The following is an 8,380-nucleotide window of genomic DNA, read 5'->3' on the forward strand; positions in this document are numbered from 1 at the left end:
AGAAGCATTTCAAGGTCCTGGAGTGGCCTAGCCAGTCTCCAGATCTCAACCCCATAGAAAATCTTTGGAGGGAGTTGAAAGTCTGTGTTGCCCAGCAACAGCCCCAAAACATCACTGCTCTAGAGGAGATCTGCATGGAGGAATGGGCCAAAATACCAGCAACAGTGTGTGAAAACCTTGTGAAGACTTACAGAAAACGTTTGACCTCTGTCATTGCCAACAAAGGGTATATAACAAAGTTTGAGAAACTTTTGTTATTGACCAAATACTTATTTTCCACCATAATTTGCAAATTAATTAATTAAAAATCCTACAATGTGATTTTCTGGATTTTTTTTTCTCATTTTGTCTGTCATAGTTGAAGTGTACCTATGATGAAAATTACAGGCCTCTCTCATCTTTTTAAGTGGGAGAACTTGCACAATTGGTGGCTGACTAAATACTTTTTTGCCCCACTGTAAATCGTCTCGTGATTAGATTTAGAATAGTGCCCTTGTACTCTCTATTTACAGGGTCTGAAACCTGGGCCTATAGGCAAAATGACCATCACCAAGCCCACCAAAAAGCGCATGGCAGAAAGAGGGATTAGGTGAGTATTCCCTAATAGCCAGTATAGTAGGTAGTAGCTGGTCATGTCCTATTACACTTTGACTATATAAACTGATTTCATTTCAGATGGTTTCAAGTACGTTGTTTAGATTGGCCAACCACAGCGACTACTTTGCTTTGCAGAAGTACACTCTACAGTGCCCTTCTTGGACCGCTCCCTGACCTCTCAGTTCTTCAGATAGAAGAGGCATAAAATAACTTTGACCCTCTAGCCAATCCATTGATCTGCAGCATGGGGATGTCTGCTGAAAAGCTTTTAGCCAGCTCCCACTTTGGAAAGGTACAAGTCTTACCAGCAGTCACCAAATACAACGCAACACATAGTTCACCATAAGGAGACACCACCATTCCCTTCACTGCCCATGGATGGCTACAGACTGGAGAACAACTTTCAAGGCTGCACATTTGTGTTCAGTGAAGAAGACCAGCTTCACATAGTCTCTTCAGGTGAGCTTCGCAACAACCCATAAAATAGAGGAAGCTACTAGAGAACAGAGTGCTGTCTCCGACTGGCAGGTGCTACGGAAACCAAGACTGACCTCATCACAGTTCTGAGAGGCTTGCCATGTGAGAGGGCTGACATCCGCAGGCAATCTAGCTGAAAGGATCCTCAAAGGCACCAACAGCTGACATGAAGAGGGGACTGGAGTTGGAGATGGAAGCAGCCAGTGACTACTGCAAGATGCAGAATATCAAATTCTCACCCTGTGGCCTCATCATACATCCTGACATTCCTTGGTTTGCCTCTTCTCCTGATGGCCTGGTCTACAACCCTCTCGAGCATCCACCTTTTGGCCTAGTTGAGATTAAGAACCCGAACGTAAAAGGTTTTGTGGATTGTAAGTACGTTCACATGCATAACGGTGAACATTCCCTGAAGAGGCATCATGCCTACTACTGGCAAGTTCAAAGTCATCTCTACATCACTGGGTTGGAGTGGTGTGACTTTGTTGTCTGTGCGCATGAGGACATTCTGGTCGAGATAGTACATAGAGACCCAGTGGTGTTCACACAAATTAGAGAGAAGGTTGACTGGTACTACTTATATGTGTACATGCAAAAGTTCTTAGGCAGGAAAGAATAAATAACTCCAGACAGGCTTCTGTACCTTTCAATGAATGAAAGAGAAACAAACTAACTAAACTATCACTGCCATGTCTTCAGTGAGCAAGTCAAACAGCCCTGATTTTTTGAATAGCTCTTTGTTGCTGATGGAGCCAGCATACAATTCTGACACAAAAGTAACTGCTCCATGTGGCGCCATCCCAAGCAGGGCTTTCAAGGTGCAGTGGGACTTGTAATGACTGTGTAGAGGGAGACTGGCTGGCTGCTGGCATTTCAACTCTGTACAGTCAATAATGACTTGGGTGTCTGGATACCTACTGAACTCCTTCGGCAACACAGCCTTGACATCTTCCAAAGACATTCATAAAGAGACAGACCCCAGCAGAATGTAAAGGTAGTTGGCCCATGTGACAACGATCCTGCTTACTGTCGAGTGATGGATGCCAAATCGGTCAGCGAGGTCCATCTTAGTTGACCCCAAGGACAAGTACATGAGGAAGAGGAACAGCTCATCCAGCATGGATAGGGCATGTCTCTGTAGGACAAATGCACAAATCACTAACAGATATATTTGCAGTAGGCTATAGCTTTTAGCTAAAGTGAAAAGTAACGTTGGTAAGACAATACAATTAATCAGAAACGGGAGAACTTACTGAGTAGGGACATGGAAGTGTCACCTCATTCCTCAGCTTGGCTCTCCTTACTCGTGTGACACGGACAATATTGGCAGTTGACGGTTCGATGAGAGACCAAAAAGCCATCAGATGGTCATATGAGGCAAATCTACATGAGAAGAAACATTGATAGGAGTTATTTACTCACAACTTTAACATTAAATGTAGTATCATAAATCTAAGATAGAAATGCTGGTAGCTAGGGAAAATAGCTATCCATCTTTTCATCCTCTCCATCTTCAACACGGTTGTCCTCTACACATCTAGTCCTTGGTCTCTCCCTTCTTTCCCAAACACTTGCTCTTGCTTGGAAATGGTAATTATTTCACTGGAATAGCAAAGGTACTGCTCCCTTCTTCAAACATTGAAGCCCACTCGAAGGTTCAATGAAATCATGTGGTAAAAAGTGTCTCCCACACACCTTGGAGTGAATTGTGACGGTGAAGTTTTCCCTGTGAATATTGATGACCCATTTCGCTCTTAGCTCAGTATCACTGGGAAATGAGTGAAAACTCAACGAGGAGTATTTCGCTGAGGAGGTACGGAACGGAGCAATATTCCGTGGAACTGACATCTTGCCTCATAAAGTTGATGCTGCTCTTCATTTCCTAACTTTCAATATGCCGAACCAACTAATAACATTAACGTTAGCACTAACGTTAGCTAGGTACTGGTAGCTAATGTTTGCTAGCTAAAGAGACAAAAAAAAAGACACGGAACACAATCAAATTACAAAAATCATTAACTGAACAGATAAACACCATTTTCAACAAGAATAATTTAAAAAACGCAATAGAAATTATTATATTAATATACTGAGGTAATGATAAAACGAGCGACATTGAGGCTAGTATGGCTACTATCAGGCTGACAGGATGCGATCGGGACAGGAAGCTATGTATCATGTAGGAAGTTGAGCGGACGGAAGTGGGTGTTGCTACGTTGTGCAAAATGTATATTTTTCGCCGCCCTTGGGGCCTCCCAATCACGGCCAGTTGTGATACAGTCTGGAATCGAACCAGGGTCTGTAATGACGCCTCTAGCACTGAGATGCAGTGCCTTAGACCGCTGTGCCAATCGGGAGCACATATCGAGTGGTTCACATGACCAATTTGATGCTATGTGACCCAAGGATGGAAACTTTCTTCAGCAAAGATGGCTGACAAAAATACTAGGGAGAGATGGGGATGGTGGTTGGAAGAGTGCGCTTGTTTGAAATTGAAAAGTGTCTTGGTAGCTTTTGATAAAGCATAACATCAAGACAAAGCAGCCGCATTATAAGTGGGATGCACTGTTGAGCGCTACATCCCGAGAGGTTCGTTCTAATTCAAATCAAATCAAATGTTATTTGTCACATACACATGGTTAGCAGATGTTAATGCGAGTGTAGCGAAATGCTTGTGCTTCTAGTTCCAACAATGCAGTAATAACCAACAAGTAATCTAACCTAACAATTCCACAACTACTACCTTATACACACAAGTGTAAAGGGATAAAGAATATGTACATAAAGATATATGAATGAGTGATGGTACAGAACGGCATAGGCAAGATGCAGTAGATGGTATAGAGTACAGTATATACATATGAGATGAGTAATGTAGGGTATGTAAACATAAAGTGGCATAGTTTAAAGTGGCTAGTGATACATGTATTACATAAAGATGGCAAGATGCAGTAGATGATATAGAGTACAGTATATACATATACATATGAGATGAGTAATGTAGGGTATGTAAACATTATATTAAGTGGCATTGTTTAAAGTGGCTAGTGATACATTTTTACATAATTTCCATCAATTCCCATTATTAAAGTGGCTGGAGTTGAGTCAGTATGTTGGCAGCGGCCACTAAATGTTAGTGGTGGCTGTTTAACAGTCTGATAGCCTTGAGATAGAAGCTGTTTTTCAGTTTCTCGGTCCCTGCTTTGATGCACCTGTACTGACCTCGCCTTCTGGATGATAGCGGGGTGAACAGGCAGTGGCTCGGGTGGTTGTTGTCCTTGATGATCTTTATGGCCTTCCTGTGACATCGGGTGGTGTAGGTGTCCTGGAGGGCAGGTAGTTTGCCCCCGGTGATGCGTTGTGCAGACCTCACTACCCTCTGGAGAGCCTTACGGTTGTGGGCGGAGCAGTTGCTGTACCAGGCGGTGATACAGCCCGACAGGATGCTCTCAATTGTGCATCTGTAGAAGTTTGTGAGTGCTTTTGGTGACAAGCCGAATTTCTTCAGCCTCCTGAGGCGCTGCTGCACCTTCTTCACAACGCTGTCTGTATGGGTGGACCAATTCAGTTTGTCCGTGATGTGTACACCGAGGAACTTAAAACTTTCCACCTTCTCCACTACTGTCCCGTCGATGTGGATAGGGGGGTGCTCCCTCTGCTGTTTCCTGAAGTCCACAATCATCTCCTTTGTTTTGTTGACGTTGAGTGTGAGGTTATTTTCCTGACACCACACTCCGAGGGCCCTCACCTCCTCCCTGTAGGCCGTCTCGTCGTTGTTGGTAATCAAGCCTACCACTGTAGTGTCGTCCGCAAACTTGATGATTGGGTTGGAGGCGTGCATGGCCACGCAGTCGTGGGTGAACAGGGAGTACAGGAGAGGGCTCAGAACGCACCCTTGTGGGGCCCCAGTGTTGAGGATCAGCGGGGTGGAGATGTTGTTACCTACCCTCACCACCTGGGGGCGGCCCGTCAGGAAGTCCAGGACCCAGTTGCACAGGGCGGGGTCGAGACCCAGGGTCTCGAGCTTGATGACGAGTTTGGAGGGTACTATGGTGTTAAATGCTGAGCTGTAGTCGATGAACAGCATTCTCACATAGGTATTCCTCTTGTCCAGATGGGTTTGTGCAGTGTGGTTGCGATTGCGTCGTCTGTGGACCTATTGGGTCGGTAAGCAAATTGGAGTGGGTCTAGGGTGTCAGGTAGGGTGGAGGTGATATGGTCCTTGACTAGTCTCTCAAAGCACTTCATGATGACGGAAGTGAGTGCTACGGGGCGGTAGTCGTTTAGCTCAGTTACCTTAGCTTTCTTGGGAACAGGAACAATGGTGGCCCTCTTGAAGCATGTGGGAACAGCAGACTGGGATAAGGATTGATTGAATATGTCCTTAAACGCACCAGCCAGCTGGTCTGCGCATGTTCTGAGGACGCGGCTGGGAATGCCGTCTGGGCCTGCAGCCTTGCGAGGGTTAACACGTTTAAATGTTTTACTCACCTCGGCTGCAGTGAAGGAGAGCCCGCAGGTTTTGGTAGCGGGCCGTGTCAGTGGCACTGTATTGTCCTCAAAGCGAGCAAAAAAGTTATTTAGTCTGTCTGGGAGCAAGACATCCTGGTCCGCGACGGGGCTGGTTTTCTTTTTGTAATCCGTGATTGACTGTAGACCCTGCCACATACCTCTTGTGTCTGAGCTGTTGAATTGCGACTCCACTTTGTCTCTATACTGGCACTTAGCTTGTTTGATTGCCTTGCGGAGGGAATAGCTACACTGTTTGTATTCGGTCATGTTTCCGGTCACCTTGCCCTGGTTAAAAGCAGTGGTTCGCGCTTTCAGTTTAACGGGAATGCTGCCATCAATCCACGGTTTCTGGTTTGGGAATGTTTTAATCGTTGCTGTGGGTACGACATCGTCAATGCACTTTCTAATGAACTCGCTCACCGAATCAGCGTATTCGTCAATGTTGTTGTTGGACGCAATGCGGAACATATCCCAATCCACGTGATCGAAGCAGTCTTGAAGCGTGGAGTCAGATTGGTCGGACCAGCGTTGAACAGACCTGAGCGCGGGAGCTTGCTGTTTTAGTTTCTGTCTGTAGGCTGGAAGCAACAAAATGGAGTCGTGGTCAGCTTTTCCGAAAGGAGGGCGGGGGAGGGCCTTATATGCGTCGCGGAAGTTAGTTTAACAATGATCCAAGGTTTTACCAGCCCTGGTAGCACAATCGATATGCTGATAGAATTTAGGGAGTTTTGTTTTCAGATTAGCCTTGTTAAAATCCCCAGCTACGATGAATGCAGCCTCAGGGTGTGTGGTTTCCAGTTTACAAAGAGTCAGATAAAGTTCGTTCAGGGCCATTGATGTGTCTGCTTGGGGGGGAATATATACGGCTGTGATTATAATCGAAGAGAATTCCCTTGGTATATAATGCGGTCGACATTTGATTGTGAGGAATTCTAAATCAGGTGAACAGAATGACTTGAGTTCCTGTATGTTGTTATGATCACACCACGTCTCGTTAATCATAAGGCATACACCCCCGCCCCTCTTCTTACCAGAAAGATGTTTGTTTCTGTCGGCGCGATGCGTGAAGAAACCAGCTGGCTGCACCGACTCCGTTAGCGTCTCTCGAGTGAGCCATGTTTCCGTGAAGCAAAGAACGTTACAATCTCTGATGTCTCTCTGGAATGTTACCCTTGCTCGAATTTCATCAACCTTGTTGTCAAGAGACTGGACATTGGCGAGTAGTATGCTAGGGAGTGGAGCGCGATGTGCCCGTCTCCGAAGCCTGACCAGAAGACCGCTTTGTTTGCCCCTTTTACGGCGTCGTTGTTTAGGGTCGCCGGCTGGGATCAGATCTATTGTACTGGGTGGAAGGCAAAACACAGGATCCGCTTCGGGAGAGTCATATTCCTGGTTGTAACGATGGTGAGTTGACGTTGCTCTTATATTCAGTAGTTCCTCCCGACTGTATGTAATGAAACCTAAGATTACCTGGGGTACCAATGTAAGAAATAACACATAAAAAAACAAAATACTGCATAGTTTCCTAGGAACGCGAAGCGAGGCGGCCATCTCTGTCGGCGCCGGAATTGTACGCCGTAATTGTACGGAGATTGTGACAGCCGGTTAAATGGCGTCCCTTGAGAAAGCAAGAACAAGATGTAAGTCAGGAGAAGTGCAGTATTATCATATGGAGGCGTATACTTGGAATACAGAGAAGGAATGGAGGGAAAAAGAGAGGCAGAGGAGGTCTAGGAGCGAGGAAGACAGTGAGCTTGAGTTGGTTAAAAATGGGGGGGACAAGGGAGATGGTTTGTTAAAGAAGAATGGTATAAAGTGTAAGCAGAGTGAGCTGAAGACAGGAGGAGAAAGGGAAGTGAATGAGGGCGAAGTATCAGAGGTGGTAGGTGTGGTGAAGTTCTCGGAGCCCAAGGCTTGCACCGAGGGTCAGGATAAAGATGAGTCACAGAAGTGAAGTTTTTTGAAAAGTGGAACCTTGCCTTTTGGCGGATCCATTTGTGGTTTCAGGGTGGGTGAAAACAGAGTTGGGTGCTGTGGAATCGGCAAAGTGGTCTTGTGATAATTGTTTGTGTAACTGTTGGTCAGAGGGAGAAGGCGCTCGTGAATTGTTTCGCTTTCAAGAAAATGGCGCCATTGAAAGGAGAGATTACTGGGGTAGCAGTAAATGTAAAAGTTGACCAACTGAAGGGAAAGATTCCAGGTGTTTGTGATGCTTGCCGTTTGGTGCGACGCAGACAGGGTGGCAAGAGTGGTGAAACAGAAGTCATTTTCGGTTCTTTTGAGTTTTGATGTTGAGTCTTTGCCCGACAAAGTGATGTTAGGATAGATAAGTTATCCTGTACAAGCTTTTGTGCCAAATACATTACGTTGTTACAGGTGTCAAGCTTATGGGCATGTGGCAGCAGTGTGTAGGAGGGAGGTTCCTAGGTGTGAGAAGTGTGCAGAAGAGCATGAGACAAAGGAATGTGTAGCATTGGGGAAAGTAGTGGTATGTGTTAATTTTAGGGGTGCCAATGGGGCTGGGGATCAGAAATGTCCCGTGCGAGAGAGGCAGGTTGAGGTTTCCAGGGTTCGAGTAGTGCAGATGGAACGTAAGTCGCAGAAAATTGAGGTTGTGGTGGCAGCTGCAGAGAGTTATTTGGGTGTGCGAGACTTGACATCAGAAGAGTTACAGGGTGTGTTAAGTGGTGATGTCCCATCCTTTCAGGTTGCTGGCATGAGGTAGGACTAAATATATTTAAATAGTGGAGTAGGGTGGTGGTATTTTTTTATTTTTGTTTAGTGTTGTGTTAGA

This window comes from Salvelinus namaycush, chromosome 36 (genome assembly GCF_016432855.1).
Source record: "Salvelinus namaycush isolate Seneca chromosome 36, SaNama_1.0, whole genome shotgun sequence".
Lineage (NCBI taxonomy): Eukaryota > Metazoa > Chordata > Actinopteri > Salmoniformes > Salmonidae > Salvelinus > Salvelinus namaycush.